Source organism: Zalophus californianus, chromosome 8 (genome assembly GCF_009762305.2).
Source record: "Zalophus californianus isolate mZalCal1 chromosome 8, mZalCal1.pri.v2, whole genome shotgun sequence".
In the NCBI taxonomy this organism is placed as follows: Eukaryota; Metazoa; Chordata; class Mammalia; order Carnivora; family Otariidae; genus Zalophus; species Zalophus californianus.
Genome location: NC_045602.1, coordinates 36,799,934 through 36,810,717, shown reverse-complemented (window position 1 = coordinate 36,810,717; position 10,784 = coordinate 36,799,934). Strand labels below are relative to the sequence as shown.

The 10,784-nt window shown below is 41.5% G+C and overlaps 1 pseudogene; it reads right to left on the bottom strand.

Moving 5' to 3' along the window:
- Nucleotides 1-7,636: 7,636 nt before the first annotated feature.
- Nucleotides 7,637-7,800, bottom strand: LOC113938853 (annotated as a pseudogene).
- Nucleotides 7,801-10,784: the final 2,984 nt, after the last annotated feature.

Genomic DNA, 10,784 nt, shown 5'->3' with positions numbered 1-10,784 from the left:
AATTAATAGAGCATCATTTTTTGAAAAGACTTTTCTTTCCCCACTGGATTGTTTTGGCACCTCTGTCAGAAACCAAATGACTGTGGAGGTGTGGGCCTATTTCCAGGCTCTCTGTTTAGATCTAGTGATCTATTTGTCAATCCCTATGTCATTATCACATTATCTCATACTGTGGTTTTATACTGTTTTCAAGTCAGGTAGTTTGAGCACTCCAAATTTGTTTTTCTATTTCAAGATCATTTCAGATACTCTAGATTCTTTGCATGTCTATGTAAATGTTAGAATCAGTATGTAAATTTCTACAAAAGATCCCCACTAGTAGTAGTATTAGGATTGCAGTGACCCTATAGACCAATTTGTAGAGAACAGACATGTTGGCAATATTGAGTCTTCAAAATTGTGAACATAAATATATCTCTCCATTTCTTGGGGTCTTTTAAAATCTCTCTCAATAATGTTCTGTTCTTCAATATAAATGTCTTGCCCATCTTTTGTTAAATTTATTCCTGAGTTTTTCATGGTTTTTTTTTTTTTTTTAGAGATTTATTTTATTTTAGAGAGATAGAGAGGTGCATGTGAGCAGGAGGAAGGGCAGAGGGAGAGAGAGAATCTCAAGCAGTCTCCATCCACACTGAGCACTGAGCCAGACACAGGGCTTGATCCCATGACCCTGAGATCATGACCCGAGCCAAAATCAAGAGTTGGACATTTAACCAACTGGGTCACCCAGGCGCCCCTCTTTTATGCTTTTTGATGGTATTTTTAATGGAATTGTTTTTCTAATTTCATTTTCCAAATTTTTGCTGCTACTACATGAAAGTACAATTGATATTTTATTTTATTTTGTTTTTTAAAGATTTTATTTATTTATTTGACGGAGAGAGAGAGAGACACAGCGAGAGAGGGAACACAAGCAGGGGGAGTGGGAGAGGGAGAAGCAGGCTTCCCACAAATCAGGGAGCCCGATGCGGGGCTCGATCCCAGGACCCTGAGCCACAGGTAGATGCTTATGACTGAGCCACCCAGGCGCCCCTACAATTGATATTATAACATTAACCTTGTATCCTGTAATCTTGTTCAATTGATTTATTAGTTCTAATAGTTGTTTTATAGATTTCATAGGATGTTTGACATAAACAATCATATCATGTAGAAAGTTAGTAATAATTCTTTTCCAGTCTTTATGCCTTTATTTCCTTTACTTGCAATACTGTGATGGTTAAGACTTCTAGTTCAATGTTGAATGGAATAGGTGGGAATGAGAGTAGATATCCTTGTCTTGTTCCTAATATTGTGGGAAGTCATTCAGTATTTCACGGTTAAATATGATGTTAGCTGTAGGTTTTCATAAATGCCTTTTATCAGATTGAAGGATTCTCTTCTATTCTTCATTTTCTAAGAGTTTTTATTATAAATGAGTGTTGAATGCTTTTTCTGCCTCTGTTGCAATGGTCATACAATTTTTTCCATCATTCTATTAATACGGTGGATTACATTGATTTTTTTCCTTTTTTTAAAGATTTTATTCATTTATTTGACAGAGAGAGAGAGAGAGAGATAGTGAGAGCAGGAACACAAGCAGGGGGAGTGGGACAGGGAGTGAGCTCATGACCTGAGCTGAAGGCAGACGCTTAACGACTGAGCCACCCAGGCGCCCCTTGATTGATTTTTCTTTCTTTCTTTTTTTTTTTTTAAAGATTTTTTAATTTATTTATTTGACAGAGAGAGGCACAGCGAGACAGGGAACACAAGCAGGGGGAGTGGGAGAGGGAAAAGCAGGCTTCCCACCGCAGGGAGCCCGATGAGGGGCTCCTGGGATCATGACCTGAGCCAAAGGCTGACGCTTCACGACTGAGCCACCCAGGCGCCCCTTGACTGATTTTTCTAATATTAACCCAACCTAGCATTTCTGGTATGAATCTTACTTAAGCACGTATCATCCTTTCTGTAGATGGTTAGATTCAACTTACGAATGTTTGTTTTTTTTTTTTTAAAGATTTTATATTTATTTATTTGACAGAGAGAGACACAGCGAGAGAGGGAACACAAGCAGGGGGAGAGGGTGAAGGAGAAGCAGGCTTCCCGCCGAGCAGGGAGCCCGATGCGGGGCTCGATCCCAGGACCCCGGGATCATGACCTGAGCCAAAGGCAGACAGGCAGACACTTAACAACTGAGCCACCCAGGTTCCCCACGAATGTTTTGTTAAAAAGTTTTTGCACCCACAGGCACCTGGGTGGCTCAGTCCATTAAGTGTTGGACTTTTGATTTTGGCTCAGCTCATGATCTCAGGGTCATGAGATCGAGCCCCACATGGGGCTCCATGCTCAGCAGGGAGTCTGCTGGAGATTCTCTTTCTCTCTCCCTCTGCCCCCCACACCCCACTCACACATGCTCTCTCTCTCAAACGTAAATAAACAAATCTTTAAAAAAAAGGTTTTGCACCTGTGTTTTTAAAAGTTTTTTTCTAGTATCTTTGTCAGGTTTTCTATCAGAATCAATGCTGGCCTCATAAAATAAGTTGGGAAGTGTTCCTGCCTCCTTTGTTTTCTGAGTTTGTGAAGGATCTGCATTATTTCTCTCTTAAATGTTTGACAGAATTGATGAAACTATCTTGGGCACAGTTTTCTTTGTGGAACATTTTCTTTCATAATGAATTCAATTTCCTAAATAAGTATAGGTTGTTCAGATTTCTGTTTTATCATATGTGAGTTATGGTAAGTTGCATCTTTCAAGGAATTTGTCCATTTCATCTAAGTTGTCAAATTTGTTGGCATAAAGATTTTTATATTATTTTATGACCCTTTTAGTGTCTGTAGCCCATTCAGTGTTATTCTGATACTGGTGACTTGTGTTCTCTCTCTCTCTTTTCTTGATTAACTAGAGTTGATCTTTTCAGAGACCCAATTGTTTTTATGTCACCAATTTCTGTTCTTATATTTTTTATGTCTTTTCTTCCACTTACATTGGGTTTTCTTTTCTTTCTTTCTTTCTGTCCTCATTTTTTTATACTCTAAAGGTAGAACTTTAGGTCACTGATTTTAGATCTTTGTTCTTTTCTAGTGTAAGTATATAAAACTATAAATTTCCCTCTGAATACTGCTTTAACTACAGTTCATGAATGTTAATATGTTATTTTCATTATAATTCTGCTCAAAAATGCTTAAATTTTCCTTATGGTTTCTTCTTTGGGCCATAGGTTATTTAGGAGTGTGTTGTTTGATTTCCAAATATCTGGGGTCTTCCAAGATATCTCATTGTTGTTGATTTCTAATTTAATTCCATTGCAATCAGAGAAAATACTCTGTAGGATTTCAATTCTTTTCAACTTACTAAGACTTATTTTATGATAAACCTCATATGGTTTATCTTGACAAAAGCTCCGGAGGCACCTGAAGAGAATGTCTATTCTGCAGTTGTTGGGTATAGTGTTCTAAAACTACAGATAGTGATGGTTTTGTATGGGTCATCTATGTCTCTACTGATTTCAGACCTAGTTTCTCTATCAGTGACCGGAAAGGGGAGGTGTTAACATTTCCAACCATGATTGTGGAACTGTCTTCTCCTTTGAGCTCTACTATTTTTGCTTCATGTATTTGAAAGTTCCGTTATTAGGCTCATACAGGTTGGTAATTATAATGTCCACTACATGACACGTCCATTTGTCATTAGGACATGTCCCTCTTAGGTCTGGTAGCACTCTTTATCTCAAAGCTAACTTCATCTGATATGGATATACCCACTGCAGCCTGCTTAATGCTTAATGTCTTCATGGTATTTCTTTTTCCATTCATTCTCTCAAAGTCTCTGTAGATGTTTGTTTCTGTTTAAAGTGAACTCATCTTCTTATCCATTGAAAGTATCTTTTTATGTTCCTTATTTTTAGCTCCTGAAACCTGTGTTTCACAGTGCTCATATTATTTTCACATCTGTGGTTCAGAACATGTAAACCTGAATTCTACAAATTAAAAATATATATTATGCAGAAGGCAGTATCTGATAATAACATATCCAGAAAGTTTCAGAGACATCCACATTTCTGGACCTCAGCAATTTAGAGTCAATTAAGTCCTAAATCATTTAATGACTTGGGTCCTAGATCAGCTTCATGATATGACACTTCTTTGGGTGCTAAATAAAGTTCTCATCATTGTTTTTGAAGGCATGATCATTTCTGGGTTATTTTAACTCTCAAATCTAAACTGAAAAACCCAACCTGAAGAATAAAAAGAAAAAAAAATGTGCCACTTAATACTTACGAGGAAGTTCTTGGTTTTAAAGTTCTTAGTAAGAAGAATTGTTTATATTATTTTTTGAATTAAAGATTCACCCCAATAGAATCCTGAGCACTTTAACTTTTTGTTTTTAAAGATATTATTCAGACTAAAACCTAAACACCACAGCGTGTGTGTGGGTGTATTATTTTCAAACTCTGACATTTCTTGGGAGTCAAATGGTGGCTAAGCTGAGGGTGGGAGCCTTAAAAAGAGAAAATAAAAATTGTCACCCTGTTTTCTGTAACTGGAGCTGCAGGATCAGGTCTTCGTCCTTCTCTGTGGGAGGTCTGGTAGACATACACACCTGCACTCACACACGGGGAGAGTACAGTCTTTGCTAACAATGATGCGCAGCATTCAAAATCCCTAGAGTCAGACCCAGTGCCTGAAAGATTTAGGCCTAACATTACTTTGGCTCAGTAAAGACTTTAGTTGGGAATTACAGTTAGTAGCCCAGGAACTATTTCCCAAAGATCTTTAAGGCTTACTAGCAGAGGCAACAGTGGCAATAATGGCAATCACAATGACATCGTCACCAATGACATTGTCACCATAGCTGCTGCCGTCTATTGATCCCATCACATGTGATCACACGTTGTCTTCATCCTCCCAACAACCCATTCACAGACCACACCTGTGGCCCTGGGGGGAAGGGCAGAAAATATCAAAGGGTAAGGGATTGGGCCAAGTTTCGAGGTTTTATGTGAGAGGTCCATGTGGCTGGGGTATGCTAACAAGGCACATCAGTTCACAAGACTCTTCAGAAACCCTGACATGTTGGAAGTGCCCCAACCTGCCAGCCCCTGCAGATATGACTGAAATAGGAGATCCAGTAAACATGGTCACCGAAGAGTTAGTTCATTTCTTGGAAAAGGGATTTCCAGAGAGTTCTCAGAACATATAAATAGCAGCACCATAAAGACAAACGTAACCATTCAAGGAATGGAGAAGTATATTCTCAAAAATTACACTCCAAGCCAGAGCTGCGGTTCAGAAAGGGGTTTTTATGTTGTTGTTTTGTTGTTTCAGTTTTGGCTTCAGAAAGGATGCGCTGCCCTGTTGTAAACAGTTCCTCAGCAGTGGGCAGAGTTCCTCAGCAGTGGGCAGGGGTGTGCCTTCACAGTGGACTCAGACATTTAGACTTCGGCATAGGTAGAAAGACACAGGACCTACCCAGGCCGCTCTTGGGGTACACTCAAAAGAGCAGTGCTCTGAGAGAAGAGCATGGCTTTTCAGAAGCAAGCGTCTAGGAGATGTTTCCAGAAATCTTGTTGTGACTTGTACTGCAGCTTTCCCTGCCTCATTTCTGCAGCTAGGGTTGCCATGCTTCTCTGATAGACCAAGAATCTAAGCCTTGAGCTAGACTCTCTCATTGCTGAACACACAGATGCCCAAATCTTTGCAGGGAGCTCTTGTGTGGGCAGGAGCCCCTGGAGGGGAATCCTCAGATCCTATCAGGCCCATGGCCGCTGCCTTGTTGGATCCTGGGTTAACTTCTGTACCTCACCAGTGGTCTACCCTATGATACCCTCCACTCCATGCCATGCTCCTGGCCATGCCCTGTTGACTGCCTGCTTATTTCCAGTAATTGTTAATGGGAGTCCATCTCAGAAGGGCAAAGGATCCAAAGAGTTCCTGGAATGTGTTACAGTAGAACTTCACTTGTCTAACGGGCTGCTTTCCAGATGCCCGTTCCTTATCTCCAGGAAGCCAAATCTTGGAGAACAAAGAAATGTGATTTGAGATGACCCCCTGTTCTTCTTGGGCAGCTGATGAACCAGAAAATGTGCCTGCAGGGAAAACCTCATTTGGGGGAAGTGAAGAGTCTAAAGTTCTTTATTTTGAAAATAGAGAACAACCCTTCTCACAATCCTTGTAGCTGGAATATTACCTCCCCACTCCTCCAAAATGAAGGGTCAATCACATTTCGGGGGCAACAAGGCAACCATGAAGGAAATGCTGGAAAGCAAACTTCATTTTATAAGCCACGGGTCTCTGAACTTTGGAGGCAGCTACTCCCCAGGGCAGAGACCTGGCCCTCCTCATTCATTGAACACCCTCTACGGATGAGGGCTTAGAGTTCTTTACGGATAGAAGTAGCCAATGAGGAAGGAGAAAACCAAAATGCAGCTTTGCCATTCTTTGTTGCCAGGCACTTTGGGGATAGCCAGTGTGCCTTCCTTCTACCACTCCAACCTTACATGTACACACCTGCACTCTGGTCCCATGGCCCCTGTTCGTCATCTGATTGACAGCCCACCTCGCACGCAGGTGGTCATGAACCTGCACCAAGTCATCTGAGTATCTGCCCATGGCAACTTGCATAGTGCCTGCCACAGGACCTGCTGGGACATGATTGTAAGACCACTTCAAGGCAGCTGATGGCTGGGCAGTGGTCTACCCTGAAGGCTGGTGCACCAAGGTCTGGGTCAAGAAGCAGGTTGGGCTCAGTCCACCTGGTGTGTAGGATCTTCTTCCTGGGTAGCAGCTTATTCAGGTGGAGGCCAGTGAGCTTCACAGGTGGGTCTAATATAATCTTGAGCATCCTCTAGATGAGAGAATATAGCATATGCTGATTTGAAGCTTAATTCTGTATATGACTTCCCCAGGCAGAGATTTTTTTTAAGCAATGTTTTGATCAACATTTAGGAATGTGGGGAGAAGAGTCAATTATCTATTTAACTGGTGATACAGTGACATGTACATACTTAAAATAATATATGAGTTTGGAAATGTTGCTTTTTCCATACTTTCCATACTTTTTCCATACTCACACCAGCATCTTTGCCATCACCAGATCCCTTTTTTTTTAAATTTAATTATTTATTTAGGTAATCTGTATACCCAACATGGGGCTCAAGCTCACAACCCCGAGATCAAGAGTCACATGCTCTTCCAACTGAGCCAGCCAGGCACCCCAATCAGATCACTTTTTGATTATGTCACAGTTTGTTCACAAACAGCTCACTTTAGTAGTATCATTTCAGATGCAGAAACTCACCCCAAGAAGACCACGTCACACGGCCATTGATGGAAGCATTGGGGTGTTGAGTTTTGCCTTCGACCCTTAGGTTTGCAGTGGTTATCTGCCCTGTGACACTACATCACAGCATGGCTTTCAAAAGGATCCTCAAGGGGCGCCTGGCTGGCTCAGTCAGAAGGGCATATGACTTGATCTTGGGGTTGTGAGTTTGAGCCCCACGTTGGGTGTAGAGATTGCTTAAATAAAACCAACTAACTAAATGAATAAATAAATGGATCCTCAGAGGGCTGGATTACCACATTAACCCTTGGAATTGCCCCTCTGTGTGTGTGTGTGTGTGTATTTGTCTTCTGTTAGTGACCCTTCCAGCAACTAAAACTAGCCTTGTTAGATGCTGGAGCCAATAGTTCTTTCCCAGATCTGACTTTGTGCTTCAGAATAAATTGTTCAAAATCATCAAGCAAATCAATGCCCTGTAATATGAAAGGCTTTATGAGGATTTGATTCTACACTTGATCTTAGCCAAAAGGCCGAGAAGCCATTCTAAAGTGACTTCTTCTCTTCCGTAGTAAGAGTTCAGACACCAAAGCAAACCTTGCCAGAGGTTTGGGTATATCTCAAAAGCACTGGGGTTTGGGTATATCTCAAAAGCACTGGGGGTGGCTCAGGGTCCTAACAAGGTCGCTGTGAAGTTGACCAGTGCCTTAGCAAGTGCCTGGGTCTGAGAAGCCAGATCTCTTGAGCCCACAGGCCCAGCAAAACTTGGCTCGTCCAGCTGCCATTCACAGGCAGACTCTGCAGGACCGAGGGACAGAGGGCTGCCCAGGGCTAGAGAGCAGAGGACCACTAGGCTGACGCTCAACCCTGGACCCTTGACTCAAAGCCTCCCCCCAGGGCTTGCACTTCCCCCTAACTATATGTGCCCCAAATTGTCACCAGATCTCGGGAAAGCACTGGCTTTGTTGGCATAAACACCAACCCTGCAGCACACCCCATCATTACCAGATTGGTAGTTCTTGTCTAGGTCTTGCGGCTTTCTTTGGGTTTTCTCGGGTGTTTCTCTCCCAAACCTTTTCCCTTTCCTTTGATTATATTCACATAAACATTCAGCTTTGTAGCCTTGAGGCATTTTCAAACAGAGCTCAGTTTACCCATCTGGATTGCCCTGAGCCGTGCCTGGCGGGGCCCCTGTGTGGCTGCCCATCCACTGTGGTCTGACGTCCATTCCCAGCTGTTCCAGCCTGACCGGCCACTCTGCCTTCTCCTCCTGTCTCTTTCCTCTTCCCCTCTCAGGGGTAGAACCATCTGAGGGTCCCAAAGGAGGAGACCTGAGGTTCTTCCCTCAGGCAAACAAGACTGGAGGGATGACGTAATCCCTTTAGGTCTTAGACAAACAACCTTGTGGCTCCTGGCTCTTTGGGCCCTTATTTTGGTTGCCTCAGGGCACCGGGCAGAAGGCCAGGGAGTCCAACTCCAGCCTGAGACCCGCAGAACTTCAGGGAATACCAGCAATGGGCCATCTGCTGCTGCTTGCACCCCCTTACCCAAGACTCTGGCCTACAGAACGTACAGCTCTGAAGGGAGGCCCTGAGACTCGCGGTGGAGCCTCCCACTGCCTCCGACTGCTTGATCACACGCGGCTTCGTACTCACTTCCACTTCCTCTCCTTGTGTTTTCCGACTGATAACCTGACTTAACCTTCTGATGTCAGAAAGTGGGTCAGTGGCCGCTCTTGCCTCAGGAAAGGGCAGGTTCCCTGGAAGGCTGAATGCCTATTGTTCTGGACCGTTTTAAAGAAAAGTGAGATATCTTGAAGAAAAATGAAGACAAGATACTGAAGGGTTTTACAAAACTGAAGAGGAGAAAGCTCAAACTTGCATCAGGATTGGAATGGATAAACAAATCATGGCCTATTCACCCAATGGAATACTACCTACCAACAAAAATAAAGAGCTACAGATGGACAAAAAACATGGATGAATCTACCAGACATCATGCGTGAAAGAAACCAGACAAAAGAGGGTATACGATACGATTCCATTTATATAAAGTTCTAGACCTGGCTAAGAAATCCATGCTGATTACTGAGGAGCAGGAGAGGATGGTGGATTGACCGAGAACACAAAGAAGCTATTGGAAATGTTCTATATTTCATTCAGGATGGTGGTCACAAATATATACGTTTATATAAAAATTCATCAAGCTCTACCTTTAAGAATTACACACTTTACTGTATGCCTGTTATACCTCAATAAAAACTTGAAAAGAAAAAGACAAAGGGAATAAGGAGTCAATGGAGGAGAGATGGAGGAAGTAAGCACAGATTCGTGTGATAGTGTGTCATGTACTCTTCTCCACGATTTCCCCCAGTGGATGACATCTTACCTACCTACAGTATAATACGAAAACCAGGAAACTGATATTGGTAGAGAGAGAGAGAGAGAGAGAGAGAGAGAGAGAGAGTGTGTGTGTGTGTGTGTGTGTGTAGTTTTATGCCATTTTATCATAGATGTAGACTCCTGTAACCATTGCTGTCATCAAGATACAGTACCATTCCATCATCACAAAAATACTTTGATTCACTCTAAATATGTAAGTTTGGCAACTTTACATGAAATAGACCAATTGCTTGCAAGACACAAACTACTGAAACTCATCAACATGAAATAGATAATTTGAACAGCTTTATGACTATTAAAGAAGTTCAATTCATTATTTAAAAATTAAATAGAAAGAAATTTCCAAGCTCAGAGGGTTTTACTGGAGAATTCTACCAAATGTTGAAAGGAACTAATGCCAGTTTTACACAATGCCTTTCAGACAATGGTAGAGAAGGGAAGGTATACTTCCTAATTCATTTTGTGAAGCTTGTAGTATCCTGATACTAAAACCAGACAAAGTGCAAAAAACTACAGTCTAATATCCCTCATGAATATAGACAAAGATTCTTAAGGAAACATTAGCTAATAGAATTCACTCTAAAAAAGAATAAGACCCCATGACCAAGTGGGTTTTATTCCACAGATGCAAGACTGGTTCAGTATTCTAGAATCAATCAATGTAATCTACAATATTAACAGAGCTAAAGAAGAAAAATCACATGATCATTTCAACTAATGCAGCTAAGATAAACAAAACTCAATACCTATTTATGACAAAAACTCTCTAAAAAACAGGAATAATGGGAAATTTCCTCGATTTGATAAAACCACCCACAAAAACCTAACAGTTAACATCTACTTAACAATGAAAAACTTAATGCTTTCCACCTAAGACCACAAACAACGCGAGGCTAATTAACACAGTACTGGAAGTACAGTGCAATAAAGCAAGAAAGGGAAATAAAAGACATCAGAAAGGAAGAAATAAATCTGTTCCTATTTGTAGATTCCATAAAGGTGTGTGTAGAAAGTCCCAAGGAATTTACCAAAGAACTCTTAGGACTAATAAGTGAGTTCAGCAAAGTCATAGGATTAATGTAACAAAAATAGATTGAATGTCTATATGCTGGCAACGAGCACTGGAA